This window comes from Herpailurus yagouaroundi, unplaced genomic scaffold (genome assembly GCF_014898765.1).
Source record: "Herpailurus yagouaroundi ecotype Mexico unplaced genomic scaffold, PumYag 100, whole genome shotgun sequence".
NCBI lineage: Eukaryota > Metazoa > Chordata > Mammalia > Carnivora > Felidae > Herpailurus > Herpailurus yagouaroundi.
This window is the reverse complement of record NW_024412391.1, coordinates 12,663,773-12,689,133: the sequence shown is the minus strand read 5'-3', so window position 1 is coordinate 12,689,133 and position 25,361 is coordinate 12,663,773. Positions and strand designations below refer to the sequence as shown.

General features: G+C 40.4%; 1 long non-coding RNA gene across 1 annotated transcript; it reads right to left on the bottom strand.

The window, feature by feature from the left end:
* Positions 1-16,401: 16,401 nt before the first annotated feature.
* LOC121028307 (uncharacterized) lies at positions 16,402-23,793 on the bottom strand. Its single transcript, XR_005789171.1, has 3 exons — positions 23,781-23,793; positions 22,961-22,965; positions 16,402-17,867 (listed from the first exon to the last, which is right to left on the bottom strand). It is a non-coding gene; the product is annotated as an uncharacterized LOC121028307 (long non-coding RNA).
* Positions 23,794-25,361: the final 1,568 nt, after the last annotated feature.

The following is a 25,361-nucleotide window of genomic DNA, read 5'->3' as shown; positions in this document are numbered from 1 at the left end:
AAGATTCCACCAAAAAACTTCTAGAACTGATCCATGAATTCAGCAAAGTTGCAGGATATAAAATCAGTGCACAGAAATCCGTTGCATTTCTATACACCAATAATGAAGCAGCAGAAAGATAAATCAAAGAATTGATCCCATTTACAATTGCATCAGAAGCCATAAAATACCTAGGAACAAACCTAACCAAAGAGGTAAAAAACCTACACACTGACAAGTATAGAAAGCTTATGAAAGAAATTGAAGGAGACACAAAAAATGGAAAAAGATTCTATGCTCCTGGATAGGAAGAACAAATATTGTTAAAATGCCGATGCTACCCAAAGCAATCTACATATTCAATGCAATCCCTATCAAATAACACCAACATTCTTCACAGAGCCAGAGCAAACAATCCTAAAATTTGTATAGAACCAGAAAAGCCCCCAAATAGCCAAAGCAATCCTGAAAAAGAAAAAGCTGGAGGCATCACAGTCCCGGACTTCAAGCTGTATTACAAAGCTGTAATCATCAAGACAGTATGGTACTGGCACAAAAACACACTCAGATCAATGGAACAGAATAGAGAACCCAGAAATGGGCCCACAAACGTATGGCCAACTAATCTTTGACAAAACAGGAAAGAATATCCACTGGAATAAAGACAGTCTCTTCAGCAAATGGTGTTGGGAAAACTGGACAGCGACATGCAGAAAAATGAACCCGGACCACTTCCTTACACCATACACAAAAATAAACTCAAAATGGATGAAAGACCTAAATGTAAGACAGGAAGCCATCAAAATCCCCGAGGAGAAAGCAGGCAAAAACCACTTTGACCTTGGCCGCAGCAACTTGTTACTCAACACATATCTCCATCTCCAGAGGCAAGGGAAACAAAAGCAAAAATGAACTATTGAGACCTCATCAAGATAAAAACCTTCTGCACAGTGAAGGAAACAATCAGCAAAACTAAAAGGCAATCAACGGAATGGGAGAAGATATTTGCAAATGACATATCAGATAAAGGGCTAGTATCCAAAATTTATAAAGAACTTATCAAACTCAACACCCAAAAAACAAATAATCCAGTGAAGAAGTGGGCAAAAGACATGAGTAGACAGTTTTCAAAAGAAAACATCCAGATGGCTAACAGACACATGAAAAAATGCTCCACATCACTCATCATCAGGGAAATACAAATCAAAACCACAATGAGATACCACCTCACACCAGTCAGAATGGCTAAAATTAAACTCAGGCAACAACAGATGTTGGCGAGGATGCAGAGAAAGAGGATCTCTTTTGTACTGCTGGTGGGAATGCAAACTGGTGCAGCTACTCTGGAAAACAGTATGCAAGTTCCTCAAAAAATTAAAACTAGGACTACCCTATGACCCAGCAATTACACCACCAGGTATTTATTCAAAGGATACAGGTGTGCTGTTTCAAAGGGGCACATGCACCCCAATGTTTATAGCAGCACTATTGACAATAGCCAAAGTATGGAAAGAGCCCAAATGTCCATCGATGGATGAATGGATAAAGATGTGGTGTATATATATATGCACACACAATGTAGTATTAGTCATCAAAAAGAATGAAATCATGGCATTTGCAACCATGTGGATAGAAGTAGAGTATATTATGCTAAATGAAATTAGAGAAAGACAAATATCATAGGACTTCACTCGTATGGGGAATTTAAGATAAACAGATGAACAGAAGGGAAGGGAAGCAAAAATAATATACAAACGGGGGGGGGGAACAAAACATAAGAGACTCTTAAATACAGAGAACAAACTGAGGGTTGCTAGAGGAGTTATGGGTGGAGGGATGGGCTAAATGGGCAAGGGGCATTAAGGAGGACATTTGTTGGGTAGAGCACTGGGTGTTACGTGTAGGGGATGAATCACTGGATTCTGCTCCTGAAATCATTATTGCACTATGTGCTAACTAACTTGGATGTAAATTAAAAAATAAATAAATATATTATTAAGAAATCATCAATGGCATCGAATAGAAAGTCTGGGATATAAAATTTTGCTACCTTTACACATTCAATTTTACTAATTACATTATTTATACTAAGATATATCTTCTTTATTAACTTGCTCTGTCATAGATGATACTGGCATTTTAGCATGTCATTGTAGTTTTATTTCTGTCTCTTCTTAGCAAATAGTTTTTTGCTACATAAATTTTGAGGTTATGTTAATCAACTCATAAACGCTCAGGATTATTATGTTATTACGGGTTTCAACTTGTTACAGTATATAGGGATCCTTGTTTGTTTCATTGAATCCTTTTTGGTTTGAACTTTCCTTTGACAATATTGGTGCCACCTCTTATTTTTGTTGGCCTGATACATTTTATTCCACTTTTTAATTTTTTTCTATGTAATTTGATTTTAGTCTCACTGTTGTAAGAACCATACAGTTGGATGTTCTTTAACTCATTCGGAGTCTCTGCCTCTTCAGTTATGAAGCAAAGCTATTTTTATTTCTTTTTAATGCAGATAAATGCAGTCCTATTTCTGTCACTTCATTTTATATGTTTTATGGTGAGTTTGAGACTGTGCGTTTTTGCTGTTTCACTTGTGGGTTTCTGTCTTTTGCTATTTATTTTGCTCTTTCCGTTTACAGTGATTTGGAAGGTATGTTTTCCACTACTCTGATGTGATTCGTGGAATTTAAAATGTTTGTATTCCCCTCGCCCCATCCTTTACTATCCCCATAATTATAAATTTAATCAGGACTCAGTTTACAGGCGATGACCCCTCTTTTTGCCAAATAAATCTTCAAGAGCTGTTTCGGCCTTATATTCAGTATTTATGTTCTTTCATTTCTCTCTGGATTTTTCAGTAGTTTCAGTATTTACTACCAGTTGATGTATATGATGATTTTCTCCTTGTCGAATTCTTACACTAAAAGCCCAAAGGGAAAGTGAGGGAAGGGGAATATTTCAGAAAATAGTCCTACGGTAATGGAAGAATCTGCTTGATTTCTGTATTCCAGTAGAAGAAATGAGAGGTGACAGGTGACTGAACTTGTTAACATTTTGCTAGCATTTATTCTATTCCCAGGGTATATTTTCTCTTCTCTTTTCTTGCTGGTCTCCCCAGGATGCTGCATGCAGTGGATAAGAACAGGACTTGGGCATATGGGCTTACTTTTAGCTTTTATTTCTAGTGCCAGTTACCTTTGTTATTGTTGTTTTGTTTGGATTTTATAAGGGGGTTGTCTTTCAGAATCCATTGAATGCGAAGTTAGAATAGGTAGCTGCTTATATGCTGCCATATTAACCTGGACACCTGCACCTCCATTTCTAGAAAGCATTACCTTTTTAAAGAGCTCATGAAAATGTATGTCGGTATTGTATACCACTGAATTCCAAAAAGGTTTGAGGCCATGAAAATTGTGGTCCATGCAACTCCATCAACAGAACATGAAAAAGTAATGATATTAGGGCAAAGAGAAAAAGAGACCGTGTTTAACGTATCAAATGCAAGCCCGCATTATTAGAGATGGGTCACAAAAGTAAGCTTCCCAGTAGTCACTGTGAAAAAGGAAGCCTGATCACTTCCATAGTGTCAGGATTCGCAGTGACCTTGAGATGAAGTCAAATGGTTGCCTGGGGGAGCACCGCTTTTCTGTACAGTGAGACTTCAGAGACATTCCTCCCCACTTCTCCCAAAGGGAGCACTGTGTAAACGTGGGCCACATCCTCCAGATTTCCAGGCATTAAATAGTCTTGAATGTGACGCGGCTATTTCTTGTGGTATCCTCCAGTGTAGACTATGTAATACAGAATCATAATGCCCGCGTGCCACCCTCCCCTTCAAACAAAAACATATTTTTAGAAGCGTTGTCTAAATATGTAGGGAAGCACTCTGGCACAGTGATGTGAGACTGCGGTAAGAATTCCTGAGTTCAAATTCTGATTCGGCCATTTGCTAGGTTCTGACCTTAGGCAGTATTTTTACTGTATTGCAATTACCATACAGCATTATAGTAGTTTCAGGTGTACAATATAATCATTCAACAGTTCTATCCATTTCTCAGTGCTCATCATGATAAGTGTACTCTTAATCTCCTTTAATCTATTTCACCCATTCCCGCACCTAGCTCCCCTTAGGCAACCACCAGTTTGTGCTCTGTGCTCTGTATTTGAGTGTTGTGTGTGTGTAATATGTGTGTGTGTATGTATATGTATATACATATATATGTATGTATATTACCACATTTTCTTCATTCATCTATCAATGGATATTTGTGCTGCTTCCGTATCTTGGCTGTTGTGAATAATGCTGCAGTAAACATAGGGCACCTGTATCTTTTTGATTTCTTCTTTTCATTTTCTTTGTATAAATACCCAGTAGTGAAATTACTAGGTCATACGATGATTCTATTTAAAAAAATTTTTTTTTCAAAGTTTATTTATTTTTGGGACAGAGAGAGACAGAGCATGAACGGGGGAGGGGCAGAGAGAGAGGGAGACACAGAATCGGAAACAGGCTCCAGGCTCTGAGCGGTCAGCCCGAGCCCGACGCGGGGCTCGAACCCACGGACCGCGAGATCGTGACCTGAGCCGAAGTCGGCCGCTTAACCGACTGTGCCACCCAGGCGCCCCATTCAGATTGTCTTTTTGGTGTAGTGTTGTATAAATTCTTTATGTTTTTTGGATATTAACCCCTTGCCAGATATATCATTTGCAAATATCCCCTCCCATTCAGTAGGCATCTCTTGGTGTTGTTGATGGTTTCCTTCACTGTACGAAGCTTGTCTCAATAGTTTAATTTTGCTTTTGTTTCCCTTGCCTAAGGAGACATATGTAGGAAAATATTTCTATGCTTCACGTCTCATGCTTAGACTTTTAATCCATTTTGAGTTTATTTTTGTGTACAATGTAAGAAAGTGGTCCATTTTCATTCTTCTGCACATAACTGAGCACTTTTCCCAACACCGTTTGGTGAAGAGACTGTCTTCTCCCCATTGCATATTCTTGCCTCCGTGGTCGTAGATGAATTGACCATAAAAGCATAGGTTTATTTGTAGACTTTCTATTATGTTCCATTGATCTATGTGTCTGTTTTTGTGACAGTACTATACTGTTTTGATTGCTACTGCTTTGTAGGATATATTGAAATTTGGGATAATGATATCTCCAGCTTTGTTCTCCTTTATTGCTTTGGCTATTCATTTGGTGTCTTTTATGGTTCCGTACAAATTTTACTATTATTTGGTCTAGCTCTGTGAAAAATGTTATTTTGATAGGGATTGCATTAAATCTGTGTATTCTTTTGGGTAGTATGGACATTTTCCCAATATTGATTCTTATAATTCATGAACAAGGAATACCCATTTGTGTCATTTTCAATTTCTTTCATCAATGCTTTCTAGTTTTTGGAGTACAGGTATTTCACTTCCTTGGTTAAGTTTATTCTTAGGTATTTTATTATTTTGGGCTCAATTGTAATTGGGATTGTTTTCTTAATTTCTCTTTCTGCCATTTCATTATTACTGTATAGAAATACAATAGATTTATATATTTTAATTTTGTATCCCACTACTTCACGGGATTCATTTATTACTCTAGTAGTTTTTTAGTAAAGTTCTTAGGGTTTTCTATATATAGTATCATGTGATCTGCAAATAGCTAAAGTTTTACATCTTCCTTACCAGTTTGGATGACTTCTGTATTTCTTTTTGTAGAAAAGGGATGTAGGTATGAACGGAGATATGTTTCCTCTAAACCTATTTTGTTGAGAGTTTTTGTCATGAATGGACGTTATAACTTGTCAAGTGTTTTGCCTGCATCTATTAAGATGACCATATGGTTTTTATCCTTTTTCTTGTAATGTGATAGATTGTATTGATTGATTTTGCAAATTTTGAACCACCATTGCTACCCTGGAATAAATCCCACTTGATTGTGGTGAATGATTTTTTGAATGTATTGTTGGATTCAGTTTGCTAATAATTTATTGAGGATTTTTGCATCTATATTCAGAGATACTGCCCTGTAGTTTTCTTTTTTGTAGTATCTTTGTCTGGTTTTAGTATCAGGGTCCTGCCGGTCTTATAGAATGAAATTGGAAGGCTTCCTTTCTTTCTATTTTTTGGAATACTTTGAGAAGAAAAGGTATTAACTCTTCTTTTCACCTGTGAAGTCATCTTGACCTTAGACAATTTACTCAACTCTGTTTCTTCAACTGCTAGGCTCAGTCATGGAGGGACTGAGAGAAATGTCACTTCACAGAACTGAGAGTGGCATGGGGGCAAGGTGAAGGGATGTAATGAATCAGTTGTACAAAACTCTGCAGGCTTCCAGCCTCAAGTCCCCAATCCCCCATGGTGGGTTTTAGAAGAAAATTAATAATCAGGTGGTGGAAAATTGAAGGAAAAAAAAGTATTGATTCTAGGAGGCACATTTTTTTGCATTTTAACATCTTTAAAATAAAGCACATTTTAAAATTGATGGCATGCCATTGTTGAATTGGCAGCATTATTTTTCTTTCTGGGTGGAATATAAAATGATGTTATATATTATAATTTATAACATCTTAGATTCAATAAAATATGGTAGTGATAATTATTGTAAGAGACCAGCTTTTCCTCAGAGGCAGCCAAGATCTGTTTGGGGAGGTAGAATGGATCCCTCTGCACTTCTGGCAATCTAAGAGGGCTGCAGCTGTCCAGGTAGGATTCTGTCAGAGAAGGTGTTCAGAAACATAGCTCTCCCATTTTACGAAGAAGCCCTGCTGGGGCTAAGTCGTGTGTTGTCCGTCTTTTCCAAGTCCCTCATAATGAAGGGAAGGAATTGCATGCACCAGGAAACTCCTTTTGTCAACAAGGGAGGAGAGTCAACCCACAAATAAACACAAGAATATGTGATTAGAGGAAGGTAAAGAGCAAGTGGACAGCCTGTTTGGGTCCTCTCCAATGCCACTTCCCTATGGTGGGGTGTGTGTGTGTGTGTGTGTGTGTGTGTGTGTGTGTGTCAAGTCAGCCAGGACTATTGAGAAGTCGTTGCCAGTAGACTTTTCTTCTGACTTTTCCCTCTTGTGTGGTATCACATTGTTGGCAAGGCTGGCCCCAAGTCATACAGGAAGAATATCAGAGACTACTGTGTTGGAGCACACAAAACCCCACATTGCAGGGGAAGGGCAGACTGAATAGCTATACCGTCTCAGTTTGGAAAGAGGCTATATCTACCTTCAGGGGACGTTTACACCCTGTTCCCTCCAGAATTGTCCACGTAAAATGTCTATCGAATGATAGATGCTCTATAAACATAGCTATTTTTACTTCTAGAAGTATTTTTGGTAAGACAGTTTGGAAGATAGGAAGGCTGTATTATGGAAAACCAGAAATACTATTCTGTTTCATGGTGCCTGGGAGTGCTGGGGTAGGGGAAGACCTAAAAATTCCCTTGTGGGTTGAGTGATCAAGTGTGTCAGCTTGGGGCAGTCTCACTTTATGCCTATTGTCCCAGCAAAATTATAAGTGGGGCACACTTTCACTCTCAAATCATCCTAGTGTAGATACTAATTTAAATGATCACTCTACATGTGGGTTATGTGAGGTCAGTTTTTCTACTTCCATTAATACAATGTGAGAAATAAAATAATTTAAATATAGAAGGATAAAAATTAAATTAGGAAGATACTTAAAAGTTTAAGAACAAGAATTTCAAAACCAGGAAATTGGGAATAAGAAAAACAAATTGAAAAGAAAAGAATAAATAAGAAATACCATAGTAGACAAATTTTCACATTGGACTTGTTAAATGAAAAGCATTTGAGACACTAAAAGAAAAAAATTTTAATAAGATTTCAAAATAAGTGTTTTTAAAGTGTTACATTAAGACATGTAATGATAAATATTAAAAGACAAAGTACCCAAGGGTTAAATAAGTTGTAAAACAGGGTAAGAATATAAATAGAAAACAAAACAATAAAAATAGGTCCAGAAAAAGTCACTAAAATAATACATATCTTGGTACATAATGCACACATATGTATTTATAATATATTTATATATACATCATATTTTTCTCTTTAGTAGAATAAGCCAAAAACTAAAAGAGAATGAGGAAAAAATAAAAACTAGGGCATTACTGGAAGTCAGCAAACAGCAAACAACTCTGTGGTCAGGGGGGCTCTCTCACAGTGCAGGGGCCAAGCAGAGTCCCTGGTGGGGGAGAAGTAGCATGAGGGCACCCAGAGAATGACCTGGCTCTTGTAGGGGTCAAGGAAAGGCTGCCCCAAGATGGGCCACTTTGGCATGAAGATTATTTTTGAGTTAAAAACAATCAAAACCCAGAAGATTCAGCAAAAGCTCTTTACCTCTCCCTCAACTGCCTAAAAATAACTTAGGTAAATAGGACCTGCTCTGGGGCACCCGGGTGGCTCAGTGGGTTAAACGTCCAACTTCAGCTCAGGTCATGGTGTCATGGTTCATGGGTTCCACCCCGCGTGGCTCTGCACTGACAGCTCAGAGCCTGGAGCCTGCTTTGGATTCTGTGTCTCCCTCTTTCTCTGCCCCTACCCCGCTTGCACTCTGTCTCTCTCTAAGATAAATAAACATTAAAAAAAAAAAAAAAGGACTGGCTCAAGGAAGACAGCCATTACCATAGATAACTACATTATGATATAAAACTAGGTTATGGCAGACAGGGAGGAACCTAGCAAGGCCTGTCTGGTCAAAGTCTTCTATGCCCCAGAAAACATGTGTTTATCAAACATTTATTCTTTTTCATCTTCCTGTGTATGTATTATATTCCTTCCCTTTAAAGTCCCAGACCTCTGCCCCCTTCTCCTTAGTTCACAATGACACATATACCTCATTCTGTCTGACTGCCTTTGGAATCTCATGTCGGTGTGGATTCCCTGCACTTAGGAAATTAAATTTGATTTTCATCTGTTAATCTGTCTCATGTCAATCTGATACTTAATCCAGCTGGAAGGACCTTGAAGGGCAGAGGAAATTCTTCCTCCTCACCAGTTGGCATAGTCGGCAGAATAAAATTCCCTGGCTGTACATGAATCAAATGGTCTCTTCTCCCCAATCCCATTAAACATCTTAAAGATTTCTCATAACGGTGTTGGTGAGACACTGCATATTTGAATCTATGTTGCTTTGATCTCCAAATGCATAGGTATCGTATGGTTTTGTTTTCAGACTTTTTTGAAAAGTGGTCATGTGTAAAAACCTAAAGTGTCTGATTAATGCAAGCATTCCAATCCCAAGCTATGTTGATAATGAAGTTGTTTACAAAGATGGTGAAATTGACACATAAAGAAAAACTCCTCAGTATAATAATCAGCCTAGCACCAGACAGAATCTATGGTGTATCACTGCTTTTTAAAAAAAAAGCATACGCAGCAAGTTTTGTTGCACAAGAACTATGTAAAATGAGAGCAATTTGATCCACTAATTAGAATGCCTCCATCAAATCACAGTGGCTCAGCTAAGGTCACGTACCACTTGCTTGCATTTAAGGAGGAGAAAGGTCTCCGATTTTATATTTTCTCTTATTTATTAACATGTGAAAAGCTCTCGGTTTTTTATTAACCCAAGCAGTTGTTGGCATGAGAGATTAGTTCAGCAATTTGATGAGGTGAATTCTGCAGCATGTTAAATTAGAATCCGAGACATTAAAGCCCCAAATCTAATTTCACCCTAGTTTATAGGGTTCTCTTGAAAATTCTGTTATCCTAATGCATACCTCTAATTCTCTAACTCCTATAAGAAATAGTAATTCCTACCACATGCAAAGTCAAAAATATCCTCAATTGCCACTGTGGAATATTTAAGTTCTATATTTACTGGATCTTTGAGATTAGGTGCCGAGATCCAATCTAATTTTTCCTGAAATTGCAGTCCTTGTAAATTGTGGCAAAATTCTTGATCTAACCATGAGTTTTGCTAAATAAAGGTTTTGCTTGGGCCACTAATTTTACCTCAAGAAGTACTCTGTTCACTTGTAATTGAGGCAGGTTCTTAAAAACCCAGTCAATATTTGATTCAGAAAGCCAGATAAAAGAAAGAAAAAGAAACACAGTAAAGGCAGGGAAAGCTATTCTGTTTCCCTATAGGTATAGCCAGGAGTGATTTCTGGTCCTAGTATAGACACGTTTTCAGATTTAAAAGAGAATGCCAAATTATCTTCCAAGTCAGCTGTACCAATTTGCAGCTGTACCAATCCTTGTCTACACTGGCTTTTTTCTGACTTTTCAATGTCAGTCTGATAAATGTAACATGATATATCGCTCTGCTTTTAGGATGCATTACCCTAATTAGGAATGAGATTGAGCATCCTTTCATGTCTAGGGGCCATTGAGTGTTTTTTTATTCTGTGAAATACCGTTCATGTCATCTGTTCTTCTATTCAGTTGTTTGTGTTTTCCTTACGGATTTCAAGAGCTCTTTATAAATGCTGGATATTAATCCATTATCGGTTAAATATATTACAAACATGTCCTCCTCGTTTCTACCCTACTTTTTCTCCTTTTCCTCTTTCCTCCCTCCCTCCCTTCCTTCCTTGTTACTGTTCCCCAAAATATCTATGGGTTTGGAACAAGAAGGCAAACAGTCCATGTCAGCTCAACCCATCACATTATACAGAAACTCCCAGTAGACTCTGCCTCTTAAATTTTCCCATTCCTAGCATTTTGGGCAGCTTTTCCTAGATAATATTTTGGAAAACTAGACAACTTATTGGACGTGTGTGAGTTATTCATTTTCATTCTTAAATTGTGGAAGTAAAATAATTATTTTTTTATTTCGCTGAGTACCATTTGGGATTAAACCAATTTCTAATACTCCTCTAAAACCTTAACTAACTGAACACATAACTTATGGGTGATTGCATAACTTTTGGGCAATTTGACCGCTGTATAATGCTTAGCAAATTTTAATAATATTTGTTAGAGTCATTTGCATAAGTGGCATTCTGAGCGTCAAGGTTTTCATTTTGTTCTTATTTTTCCTTCTGCCAAGTTCTTAATTCTGCATGAAATTTAAGATGAAATCTACAAAGATTCTTGTTTTCAGTTCTCAGGTTAGATCTAAACTCTCTTTCAGTGAACTATAAATTCTCTAAGGAGAGAGACCCTGTTGATTTTTTTCACTAATGTATTCCTCGTGCTGCAGCACATAATAGCTGGTTTATAAAATCCTTGCCTAATCAACTATGTGCAGTCTAGATCCACAAAAATTTGGCCATTTATCTTTTAGAATCTAAAACTGTTCATAGGCTGTGAACCAATACATCTGCTTCAAGGCATGTATCCTAAGAAAGAAGTCTGATTAATGCGGGCAGATTTATGTACAAGGATGTTTATACAGTCCCTATTGAGAAGTTTGGAAACATAAATGTGAAATGTTCAACAATAAGGGATTTGTTCAAATAGTTACGGGACATCCACATAATAAAACGTCATGATGTCATTAAAACTCACGTTTCCAAAAAAATACAAGAAATGCATACAAAACAGCGTTAAGTAAATAACACAGAACACAGAACTGCATATGTAGCGCGATCCTCATTTTGGTATATGATATGCAGGCATAGAGAAAACTGGAAAGAAATATACCAATATTTTTCAGTAGTTGTCTTGGGTGGTGAGAATCACCAGTAAGCATGATTACCGCATTAGACTGCGGTAATTAGTACCAAGTTTCTAACAGCTTGGTATTGCTCTAGTTTAAGCACTGCACTTGTGAAATATGGTACTCAACGATTAATTAGAATAATGCACTTAAAAACAGTAGGAATTCTTAATCCGTTGGAGCCCATTATCAATAACTTGTCATTGATCACGTATTCTTGAACTTCATTTTTCATCATATATTTCTGCTTGCAGACAGGTGGTTGGTGGGCCATGCCAGCCACATCTACCCAAGCATTCTGGATCCTGGAAATGGCAGAGGCACAGAGGCACATAACATACTTTTCACCAGCCTTTGAATGCCTGCAGGCTGTCACCACAAAGTGTATTTGTGGAATTTATGCCTTAGTTGTGTGAAATGAACTCAGCATGCGGTGCGTGTGCATCTTTGATTGGAAATAGATATATTTCCATTCATTTCTGGTGGGAGATTGTCAAACACAAGGCACTAAGCGTGCTGAGCTCTGCAATGCCTTCCATAAATTATCTATGGTGATGGCGTTTTGGCTACTTAAGGATGATTTGGAGATTGGGGACATATGTTTTCATTAAGAAATATTCTGATTTTGTCGTATTACCCGTTGACTGCTGTAGAACAAGAAATGCTGCGAGACTGGAAGGCAAACTAAAGGCTTCTATTTGGGGCCCGAGAATTGCAGTTTGGGAGACCCAGATGAGCAGGAGTTGAAAATCTGTTCCAAAGCAGGGAGAAAAGAGGTGGGCTTATAAAGGCAACGAGGAGACTTTCACTAAAGCCTCGTAAAACTGTATGTCAGGAATTCCGATTGGTGTTGACAAGCTGAATCTATTCTTATCTCTACATGGTTGGTTGCTAAGGGCTATCACTAAGCAAAAAGTCTGTTTCTAAGTAGAAGAAAAAAGTTCATTTCTGGACATGGCAACATTGCCTCTGGTGCCCTGGGATCTTTGTAGTTTGGCAGAGACCTCTATTTTGAAGTTTATCTTTTCTTTCAGGTGAGGATGTGCATAAACTCAGCTTCCTTAATAGCCTCCTGGCTCCATTTTAAATGGCTCTCTTAGCAATGCTGACTCCATTTTGATGTTTCCTTTTTTTTTTTTTAATTTTTAACATTTATATATTTTTGAGAGACAGAAACAGAGCATGAGCAGGGGAGGGGCAGAGAGAGAGAGGGACACAGAATCTGAAGCAGGCTCCAGGCTCTGAGCTGTCAGCACTGAGAGCCCGCCCTGGGGCTCGAACCCACGAACCACAGGATCGTGACTTGAGCCGAAGTCGGGCGCTTAACCAACCAAGCCACCCAGGCGCCCCATCCATTTTGATGTTTCTTTCACACAACTAGGATCTGATCCTGTGTGGAAAGAGTGTGACTCCCAACGGTGGCTGGTTGTGGGGTCGGCTTCTTCATGCGTTCCTGGGTTTTACAGTTACAGATCGCAAGTCCTTCTGGGCAGAAATGATGAGGAGGAGGACTTTGGGAAAGTAGGAATTGTATTCTAGTTTCCCCGATACAGGGGGTCTGAAGGAAGTGTGGCTGTCAGAAAAGATCTAAAATTCCTCTAGCTGCTCAGGAAGGAGAAATGCTCCTTCAAGGTCTACAGTCAAGTACGGATGCAGCAGCAGAAGCCGAGGGGTCCCCGGACCACACCGGGCACTAGCTGGACCCTGCTCTGATTGAGCTGACGGTGAAGGTGAGAGTTCTCTTGGAAGCTAGGAGAATATCGGGCAGACAGAGGGCTCTAAACCAAGCGCTCTTCTTCTCCTAAGGTGGGAGAAACAGCATCTGCACTTACACAGTGTTTCGCAGAGTCCTGTTCGCCTCTGCCTTCCCAGTCTTTTCCTTCATTACCCCTCCAGGTCCTGTGCTCCCCCGCCTGAGGTTAATCTAGGCATTTGGCCCGAGAAATACTAAGAGTAACATAGCCAAGGGGAAAAGAAGACAGTGTGTCCAGGGCAGGCACTGGAACTGCAGGGTCACTGGGCTTTGGGAACCCCCACACCCAAGGATGGACAGAGATCAGAACCCCTCATCCATTCTCTAGACATCACATAAGCCTCCTGGGTCTTTTTGTTCAACCCCAAGGAGATGCAGGAGCCATAACCAAGATGGAGAATGAGACACACCCACCAGCCCAACAGGAATGGGGTTGGGAATCAGTTCTTTAAGTCAATTTCCTTAGATCAGTTCTAAGCGACATTGCTTTCACAATGCAGCTTGTGGTCTAAAATTCACGCCCATTACACTCACAACCGCTGGGGTGGTAGAGAGTATGGTTTTTGAGCAGTGATAGCCAAAATGTCGGGGGGGGGGGGAAACCCCAAATCATGTCAACAAATGTTTAATCCCAACAAGGCAAGAAGCCTTTTGTCTTCTAGCACATGACAGCAAAGTGCTAATCTTATCAGTGGCAAACTACCTTCTGTCACTGTCAGATGCCTCAGTTTCCTGTTGCCCCTAAATGTCATCCATGGTTATATATTCCCCCAAGTAGGCCCCTCTTTACATAATTAACAACCTTCCGCAGTGGTTAATGGATGAGGAAAAAGCTCTCTGAGGAGTTGGTCTTAATTTATCCCACGTCTCCTACAGGAAGACACGTGCTTCTGTGCCAAAAGTAGACATGACACGATGGGGAATTTACGCACAGCCTCTATGGGGTAATTTACTGGCAAACTTGGGTGTATATTATTGTAAACTGCATCCCGTGTGATTACAAGATTAAGAAAGAAGGGGTGAATTGCTAATCTTGTCGGTCCAACTGTTTTCTTCCTTGATAACATTTGTGTTATTACACTGGGTGATGAAAGATTGCAATTGGCTGTTGACACTGATTGAAGGAAGGAGACTTTTTTTTTTTCGTTTTGTTTTAAAAGGAGAATTAATTAGCTTGTTGAGGGAGGTGACGTCATTCAAATCCGCGACTCTGACTCTCCTCGCAGCTGCAAAACAGAAGTGAACTGTCAAAGAGTGTTTTCATCTCTTCCTTCCCCACCTGTTTTTCTCCCTTTGATGACATCTTTTCCCAGATTTAACATATGTAAAGCGGGCCCACCAGAGAAAGACAGTGGGGGTGGGGGGAGGGATGGGGAGCTTTCAAAAGAAAAAGACAGTATGTAGCTTTCGGGATTCGCACCAGAAACACTGCAAATGTGTGTGTTCATTTGCATGTGTTTAAGCTGTGCTTGATGAAGATGCCAGAGACAGACAGACGGAGCCGGGCCAACTCTGTGTCACTCACGTTGGCCTAAACCAGTAACAAACATGGGAGACCAGCTGCCTCTGTGGCAGCCAGAAGAAAAAGATCTAGGGAAGTCGACGCACCCTGGTTTGCCTGGTTCAGCGGCCAGGTATTGGAGGAGCACGTAAACCCTACTGTCCTGCAAGATGCAGTATCTTGTACCAATAACCAACATACGGTCCCTTTTCGCCCACGGAGAGACACCACGGGACCAAAAATTGGGATAGATGCGATGTGCGCCCACCCCTTCCCCCCCTCACAAAACTTGTGAAATGTTTGTTTCTTGTTTCCACAGCTTTAAGGGCCGCTGGTCTAGAAGTTAGAGATTCCCAGGGAGGAAACCTTTTCCCAAGGGATGCAACAGAGGTCCAGTTGGGGAGGAAGTTGAGAATGCCACCTGGTCGCCTTTGGCTTCTCAGGTCCCCGGGGCAGTGGGCGAAAGGACTGCGATCATTGCTTGGGGGAATCTGGATCCTGAGTGCGAAGGGGAAACAAGGTCCTGCCATACCACGAGGGTAAGAAATGTTGGCAACTCGGGGCGCCCCCTGGGAAACTTCCTTGGGACTCACGTGTCCGGGGGTTCACATTAATGAAGGCAGCCCCAAAAGTGTAGGCACTGCGGGAGTGAGGTTTGGGTCGTTCCGACACAGTACAGACCCTTGAGAAGCTGGGGAGCAGGCAGAGGGGACACAGCACAGGAGGCGGAATAAGAAAGTTGTAAACGTCAACTGTGGCCTCGAGAACAGTTTCTGAAAAGAAGACTTTCCCCAGCCTGCCTGTTTTGCTCTTTGCCCTGTTAGGAATATATTAGTGCATCAACATTAGCAAATTGGTTTTCTCCTCAGCGACAAATCCCTCCCCCTTTCCGTGGTTTACATAAGACGGGGCGGTTAGCTTGATCTTTGGTTTCAGGTTAGAGGACAGGGAAGGGAACTGTAGCTGAACTGGAGATGGCGCCTTTGGATGGATGAGATGGCCCATCACGTTAGGCAGAAGCGGGCTGCTTCGCTCGATTGTTTGTCTGCAAGTTAAATATTACTAGTTTACAGTCTGGCCGTGGGGCAGACTGTGCTGGGTACCCTGGGAGCAATGCAGCCGTTCCCCCCTCTCATTCTGATCTCTCCCCGGTACCAGAGGGTTTGGGGGTCTTGGAATCCACATGTGCCATTGCACAGCAGCCTCCACTTTGCCTTCCTCGAGTGGCTCAAGCAGCCCCGGGGTGCCTACCTCCTGGGAAAGATAAGCCATCAGGTTAAGCTTCTGTGGTTTGGGTCTCTATCACACGCAGTTAAACCTAATCCTGACAAAATTTGAATAAAAACGATGACAGGTTCCATTTTCTGCTAAAATTACACGTGCAAACACACCTGCAGAGACCGGTGTTTTCCGGAATTCAAATGTGAGCAATACTGAAACACCGATTCTTGTTTGAGAGGGGCATATTAGACAATCCCGTGGATAGTGAATGGCGTGTTACTCCATTTGTGCCAAAGATAGTGCATCACTGAAAACGAACACTCTTGTAATGATCCTTGCATAATGGTTGCAGGTTTATTATCAAAGTATACTTCAGGGATGGCATGTATCCAGGTAGATGAGATAACATAATTTAAATGCTTTCTGATACAGAACTTGGAGACACTAGAATGGTTAATGCACACATTAAGCATTCTATAAATTATAGCTACTGAAGCAAATTGTTGATAAAGGCCTTGTGATTTAATGACCTAAGGTTCCATACTGCATGTTTGATATTATTGATTAACCTGAAGGTCCTGTGGTTCAGATACCGGGAATAATGGAGACATTCTGATGAACCAGAACGGTTTCCGAGTCCTGTTTTGCTACTAACTTTCTGGTTTTTGTTTTCTTGCTTGCATCGCAGAACGTTCATAAGCTCTCAGAGGAAAGGTAGAGAATGAGATACGAATTCAAAGACACGTGTTAACATTATCGGCGGCCAAGCTGATTCAACACTAATTGCTGTTAGCGTACAGAGATCTACACCAAACAGGCTCTTACTAAGATTTTGGAGCTGGCGTAGTGCTGTGATTAAGAACGTAGATTCTGGAGTCCGTCCTCATGGGTTCGAAGCCCAGCTCCGACACATACAGGTTAACTGAGGCATTAATTAGCTCCTCTGTGCCCCAGTGTCCTTATGTGAAACTAGGATAATTTTCTAACTTCAAAGATTTGTCATGAGGATCAAGTCGAGCAAAGTGCCTCACACATGGTAAATATGTGCTTACTATTAGTACTATGTCACTCCACTTAATTGCCGGAATGAAATGCATTATTGTAACAATGTTAAAGACCCTGGGAAATTCATACAGATGTGTGGCCTTCATGAACGGAATATGTTCATGCAGTAAACCTCATTTGAAGCTATTACAGGAAATAATAAAACTCCAATAATTATCATCACAAGCTCCCTCAGCTTCAGAACGCATCTGTGCACCAGAGTCACGCGCAATAATGAGGCCAGATGCTGAATTCTTGAAGTGCTGATTAAGAAACAATCAGACATGAACATAACTTAATTTTAATGATGGGATGATTTTATTAAGTTAATTTGCAGATAAAGAACATCATCGAAAACCTTTGCCTATTAGCCAGATGTGCTCCCTTTTCCTTTTACGACGTTCTGAAGTTAGTACACACTCAGTTCATTGACCTGTGCTCATTTAGGATGGTTGCCTGCACGCCGAATGTCAGGGACAAACAAACTGGGTCTTTTCTGACATCCGCCCATGAGCTTGAGCCCTTATGTAACGAGAGAAGTCTTCAGGCTGAGCTACTGCTGAGCTGTCTGCAATTACACTCTGCTGGGGCACCGGGATCACAGCTCCCCTGTGGGAGACGGCGCCACGGGTGAGGCAGTATGCTCAGGAGTTGAACTTCACCATGGTTTCGTCCCCCAAAGGGTGCTTTATTTTTTGGAGGCTTGCAGCTCGTCACATTTTAGAGTTCACCCCCCTCTATGCCTGTGTGACTTGGGCGTGAAGTGACTTCAGCAGCCGCCGAGGCCGTCCCGGCACACGCGGTCACCGGCTCGGGGCCAGTTGGGAACACCAAGCCCTGTCCTTCTGATACAGTTGCACTGTGGTTTTTCAAGAGATGGATTTCTTTCAATGTTTATTTAGTTTTGAGAGACAGAGACCAAGAGAGATGGGGAGGGGCAGAGAGAGAGGGAGACACAGAATCCGAAGCAGGGTCCAGACTCTGAGCTGTCAGGGCACAGCCCAATGTGGGGCTTGAACGTACAGACCACGAGATCATGACCTGAGCCGAGGTCAGATGCTTAACCCATTAAGCCACGCAGGTGCCCCTTAAAGGGATGAATTTTAATCCTACTATATTTAGTACAAAATCTCCCATTTGTTTTTTCTTTCAGTGTCCTGGATCTAGGGGCTACTAAATGGCGTAGACTAGGCATGGCCAGCTGCTTGGAAACTTGCTTTCGTGGTAAGATTTATTCAAAAGCAACAAATTGGAGATAAATAGAACTGGCCGTTGCAGCATTACAAACATCAATGTGTTTCTATTAAAGTGGAGGGGTGAAGAGATTGGCTACAGCCCCCTACTGCCACGAGCCTCTAAAACCCCCAAAAGTGGGCTGATCTTCCTTAAATCTGTAAAGTAGAAACAGACCTGTAGCCTGAGAAGTGGTTTATGATGGATCCAGCTGCTAAGCATTAGGAAGAACAGGTTGCTTACGCTCATTGGTAGTAAAATGTACCGGCACACACTATCCAAGGCCAAAATTGGAGAGCTTTTTGAAACCGCACACAGTACTTGAAAGGTAATGGTGATGGGAAACACCTGCAAGAAATGTATCACTTTTATTAAGAAACAATGTACAATTCAAGATTAAAAACCAGGTGTCTGAGAAGTTGTTTCAGAACGTAGAAAATTGCTCTTTGTAAGAAATCACGGTAAAAAGACCAAGTCAGTTCGGCAAACCATTTTCTTCTACAAAATCTCCCTTTCCTCCTTAACTCTCTGCGCAGATAACTCTTAAGTCATAAGGCTGGAAGGAGCCGCTGCTCAATATTTACAAGCTCAAAATCTGAATACAAACGGTCTTTTAGGCCTTCTGGTACAAACCGTCCTGGTATTCAACCCCTTCTCCCCCAGTCTCTGTTCTTAAAGCAGGATACTGAACGAAGAGCGAAGAGGCTGGGTACGGGAAAGACCTGCTGTCCCTTCCCACCCCTCCTCCACATAATTTGTTCAGAAATCTCACTTTAGAAATCGTCCCTTGTTGCGGAGGATGATGTCATTCCCTGGATGAGAGTAGCACAGAAATGACCTGTGATTGCAAGTGGTCCACAGACATTTTCATTGTGCTGGGGAATAACCACTCCTTCTCTCCTTGGTTCACAGGCATCTTCTCACATCTCAAAAGATATAAATAATTCAGTAAGCCAAAGAATTATTGTAACTTTTTTTTTTTCTTAACAGGTATGGGTCTTATTTCTTTTAAATGTAGACCAAGCTCCTCCCCCTTCCCATCTCTGGTACCCTTGCAGCCTGCCTCACTTGGTCCAAATTGAGGATACTTGGTAGAATGGTTAGTGATTTAAGTAGGGAAAGCTCAGGGGAGGTGTCTCAGAATGGTACCGAGAATAGACAAATAGACACTGAACTCCAGGCATCAGCCAACACCGGTTCTGAAGATGTAAGGGTCACCCCAGGCAGCCTACGTCAAAGACTTGAGAATCTTCATGTTACCCCGAGAGCCATCTCCTTGCACCGAGCATCAAATGACCCAAGGTGCTAAATACAGAATGTTCTTCCCCAGCCTGATTACCCCCAGGCCATCAACACTCCCTCAGGTATGTCCTCCACTCCTTAGAAATGGTAGAAATCTTAGAAAGGTTTTTCCTCTCATTTGCTTTCTTGCCAACCAGCTAATGAAGAGTGGGAACAGGTATCGGGAACCAACAGATGGTTTCTCAGAAATGTGATGGAATAAGAAATCTTGGCAAGCATTCATTTATTCTCTGAATGCAAGTCAAACACTGCACTGGGCCTGGCACTACAGAACCGGAAAAGATGTGATCCCTGGTTCCTCCCTTCTCTGTAGTGTCTACTGGGAGGAAGATGCTAGAAGGAGCACACTACAAAGTCTCCACCCTAGCTTGGTACGTACTGAATATATCCCAATGTTTATGACTTTTACTTACAAATATTATTTATACTTGTTTTGTCTTAAAGATTTTTCTTATTTAAAAAAAATTTTAATGTTTACTTTTGAAAGAGAGGGAGAGACAGAGAGCACAAGCATGAGCAGGGGAAGTGTCAGCACAGAGCCTGATGCAGGGCTTGAACTCATGAACCGTGAGATCGTGACCTGAGCCGAAGTTGGCGCTTAACTGACTGAGCCACCCAGCAGCCCAGATTTTTAAAAATTTTGAAGTACTCTCTACACCCAACATCAGGCTCAAACTCACGTTCCCCGAGATCAAGAGTTGCATGCTTCTCTAACTGAGCCAGCCAGGCGCCCCTTCTTTATACTCATTTTGAAATGTCCCTTCAATCAGTAATAATAAACTAATAGATTTTATCTACATTTACAGTTGTTTCGATCTAAGAATGTACTGTCACCGATAAGATCTCACATTTTCCAGAATAAAGCTATTGAGACCAAAATGCTTTGTTTCTCTAAGGGCAGAATTAGTCATAATTGTATTGACTGCAAGCCAAAAAGAAACCAACTACAATAAATGTAGGATCTTGATTTCCGACCTCTATGATCAGGATCTTCTCAGTGTGTGTGCGTCTGCTCAGGTCTTTGCCGCGTTGCCCTGCAGTGTCCAAGGGCCGGCCACCCATAATATACCGACCACAATGGTATACTAATCATCTTGAATTGAAGGTCCTTGGAAAACAGTCAGTGCAAAGGCACTCAGACCCTCCTCAGTCCCCCTGAAAGCAGAAACTAAATCTCCCATATGAGAGGTACCCTCCCTGCACTAAGAATGTCTTTTTAGAGATAGATAGCCTTATCATCAGAGATAGGCACTTTGTAGCAAAGAAAACTGTAGAAACAAACCTTTTTACTTTTAGACCAATCTTCAGCCCAAATTCCACCTAGAATTCCATACTAAAACTCCCAAATATGTTTTTTTTTAACGTGTCAATTTCTCACAGATTTATTCTTTGTCTGAAATGTATAAAAACTGCCTGCCTTGCTCATATCTTTAAGTCTCAGTTTCATTAGTGGGTCTGTGTGCACAAAATAAAATGCTGGTGGTTTTCTTCTTTTAATCTGTCTCATATGAATTTAATTCTTAGTCCAGCAGAAGAACCTTGGACAGAAGAAAATGTCTTCCTCCTCTTCAGTTGGCATGATACACTTTCACTGGATACTTGCTGTAGATTCTGCAGCTTTGAGGTCTTAGGACATCTGACATAAATCTGGCAGAAGGTAAGACTTCTTACCATATCAGCCTCCCAGAAGCTGTCTACAGTTCAATGGAGTGAGAATGGTGAGGATCTTTTTCTCTTTCTGAATTGAGATTAGCGGGAGAAAATATTGTGGAACTGGTTCCTTGGGCTTAGCTACTGTTGGTGGGACACTTTAGGTTTTACTGATCCATTTCCTCTAAGAGACTGTCACTATTTTCCTTTGTGTCTTTTGTGTCATCATAAAAAGGAATTACCAACCTCGAGGAAGCTCTATTCTGTTTTCCACAGCGGCTGCACCAATTTACATTCCCAACAGTGTACAAGGGCTCCGTTTTCTCCACATCCTCACCAACACTTGTTATTTCTTATCTCTTTGATTCTACTCATTCTGGCAGGTGTGAGATGATCTCTCCTTGCAGTTCTGATTTGTATTTTCCTGATGATGAATGATGTTAAGCATCCTTTCATGTGTCTGTTGGCCATCTGAATGTCTTCTTTGGAAAAAATGTTTATTCAAGTTCTCTTCCCATTTCTTAATCAGATTATTGGGGGGAGGGGGTGTAAAGTTGTATAATACGCTCTTTATTTATTTTGTGTATTAATCCTTAATCGGGTATATCAGTTGCAAATATCTCTTCCCATTCAATGGGTTGGCTTTTTTATGTTGATGGTTTCCTTGGCTGTACACAAGCTTTTCATTTTGGTATAGTCCAATAATTTAATTTTGTTTTTGTTTCCCTTGCCTGAAGAGAGATACCTAGAAAAAGGTTGCTAAGGCCAACATCCGAGAGATTACTGCCCATGTTTTAAGGAGTTTTACTATTTCTGGTCTCATATTTAGGTTTTCACACCATTTTGAGTTTGTTTTTGTGCATAGTGTAACAAAGTGGTTCAGTTTCATTCTTTTGCATGTACCTATCCGGTTTTCCCAACACCATTTATTGAAGAGACTGTCATTTCCCCATGGTATATCCTTGCCTCCTGTTGTAAGTTAACTTACCATATTAGCATGGGTTTATTCCTGGGCTCTCTGTTGTGTTCCAGTGATCTAGGTGTTTCTTTTTGTGTCAGTATCATACTGTTTTGATTACTACAGCTTTGTAGTATGTCGTAAAATCTGAGATTGTGATACCACTAACTTTGTTCTTTCTCAAGATTGCTTTGGCTATTCAGGGTCTTATGTGGATCCATACAAATTTTATTATTCTAGTTTTGTGAAAAACGCTATTGGTATTTTCATAAAGATTGCATTAAGTCAGTATATTGCTTTGGGTAGTATGGACATGTTAACCAATCTGGTTCTTCCATTCCATGAGCATGGAATATCTTTCCACTTGTTTGTAGCATCTTTAATATTTTCATCAATATTTTATAGTTTTCAGAGTACCAATCTCTCGCCTCCTTGGTTAAGCTTATTCCTAGGTATTTTACTCCTTCTGGTACAATTGTAAATGGGATTGTTTTAGTTTCTCTATTTCACTCTTAGTGTACAGAAATGAAAGATTTCTGTATATTTTATATACTGAGACATTACTGAATTTTTGATGGAGTCTTTTTTTTTTTAAGTTAATTTATTTTGAGAGAGAGAGAGAGAGAGAGAGAGCACTAGCATGAGCAGGGGAGGCGCAAAGAGAGAGAGGTAATCCCAAGCAAGCTCCACACTGTCAGCACAGAGCCTGATGCGGGGCTCGATCTCACAGAGAGAACATGACCTGAACTAATATCAACAGTCAGACGCTTAAACTGACTGAGTCACCCAGGTGCCCCAGGGTTTTCTATATATAGTATTGTGTCATCTACAAATAAAGTTTTACTTCTTCCTTACAAACTTGGATGCCTTTTATTTCTTTTTGTCTGACTGCTATGGCTAGGACTTTCAGTACCATGTTGAGTAAAAGTGGTTAGAGTAGATAGCTACTCTTGCCTTGTTTCTGACCTTAGAGGAAAAGCTGTTAGCTGAAAGCTTTTCCTCGTTATTTTTTTAGTTTATTTTTGAGGGGTAGGGGGTGGGTCAGAGGATCCGAAGTGGGCTCTCTGCTGACAGCAGACAGCCCAACGGGGGGGCTTGAACTCATGAACTGAGAGATCATGACCTGAGCCGAAGTCAGATGATTAACCCACTGAGCCAGCCAGGTGCCCCAATACTGGGTATAATGTTAGTTATGTTTGTCATAATGGCTTTTGTTATGTTGAGATAGGTTTCCTCTAAACCCACTTTGTTAAATCTTGTCAAATGCTTTTTTATCTCTTGAGATGGTCTTATGGTTTTTAATCCTTCATTTTGTCAATATGGTGTATCACATACTGCCTGATTTGCAGATATTGAACCATACTTGCATCCTGGAATAAATTCCAGTTGATCATGAATGATTCTCTTAATGAACTGAATTTAGTTTAATATTTTCTTGAGGTTGATTTGTTTTTTTAGAGAGCGAGAGCGTGCAAGCTGGGGAGAGGGGCAGAGAGAATGTTAAGCGGGCTCCATGCTCACATAGAGCCTGACGCGGTGCCCAGTCCCACAACCCCAAGATCCTGATGTGAGCTGAAATCAAGAGTTGGGACATTTCAACGGACTGAGCCATCAGGTGCCCCCTTTGTTGAGGATTTTTGAATCTATGTTTATCAGGGATATTTGCCTGCAGTTTTCTTGTAGCATCTTTGTCTGATGGTATCAGGGTAATGCTGGCCTTGTAAAATAAATTCGGAAGATGGGGCACCTGGGTGGCTCAGTCGGTTAAGTGGCCGACTTCGGCTCAGGTCATGATTTCGCAGTCTGTGAGTTCGAGCCCCACTTCGGGCTCTGTGCTGACAGACAGCTCAGAGCCTGGAGCCTGTTTCAGATTCTGTGTCTCCCTCTCTCTGACCCTCCCCCGTTCATGCTCTGTCTCTGTCTCAAAAATAAATAAATGTTAATTAATTAATAAATAAATAAGTAAATAAATTCGGAAGCTTTCTTTCCTCTGATATTTTTTGGAGTAGTTTGAGAACTAGCCTTAACTCTTCTTTAAATGTTTGGCAGAATTCATCGGTGAAGCCATCAGTTCCTGGACTTTTGAGAATTTTTTGATCACCCACTCAATTTCATGACTAGTAATTGGTCTGTTCAGATTTTCTAGGTCTTCCTAATTCACTTTTGGAAGACTGTATACTTCTAGGAATTTATCCATTTCTTCTAGATTGTCCAATTTGTGGCATAGATTTTTTGTAGCCTCTTACAATCTTTTGTAATTTTGTGATGTCATTTGTTACTTCATTTCTGATTTTATGATGAATGTGGCTAAAGGTTTATCCGTTATATTTATGTTTTCAAAGAGCCATCTCTTGGTTTCCTTGATCTTTTTTACCTTTTTTAGTCTCAATTTCACTTATTCCCATTATGACCTTTACTGTTTCCTTCATTGTAACTTTGGGCTTTGTTAATGTTCTTTTTCTAGTTCCTTCAGGTGTTGTTAGATTATTTGAAATTTTTGTTTCTTGAGGTAAGCCTCTAATGCTATAAATTTCCCTTATAGAAGTGTTTTCACTGTGTCCTAAAGATTTTGGACTGTTGTGTTTTCATTTTCATTTGTCTACATTTTTTAATTTCAATTTTGATTTCTTCATTGACCCATCAGTTAGTTAGTAACATGTTTAGGCTCCATGTTCTTAGGTTTTTTGCCATTCTTATAATTTCTAGTTTCATACTGTTTCAGTCAGAAAAGATTCTTGATATGATTTCAGTCACCTTAAATTTATTGAGACTTGTTTGGTGGTCTAGCATGATCTAGTCTGGAGAATGTTCTATGTGTACTTAAAAACAATGTGTATTCTGGTGTTTTTGGATGGAATGTTCTGTACATATGTGTAAAGTCCATCTGGTCTAATGGGTCATTCAAAGCCACTTTTCCTGATTGATTTTTCTGTCTGGATGCTCTATTGCTGTAATTGGGATATTGAAGTCCCCTACTCTTATTGTCAATTTCCTCCCTCAGGTCTGTTAATATTTGCTTTATTTAGGTGCTCCTGTGGTGGGTGAATAGATATTTATAAATGTCATATCCTCTTATTGGATTGATCCCTTTATCATTATATA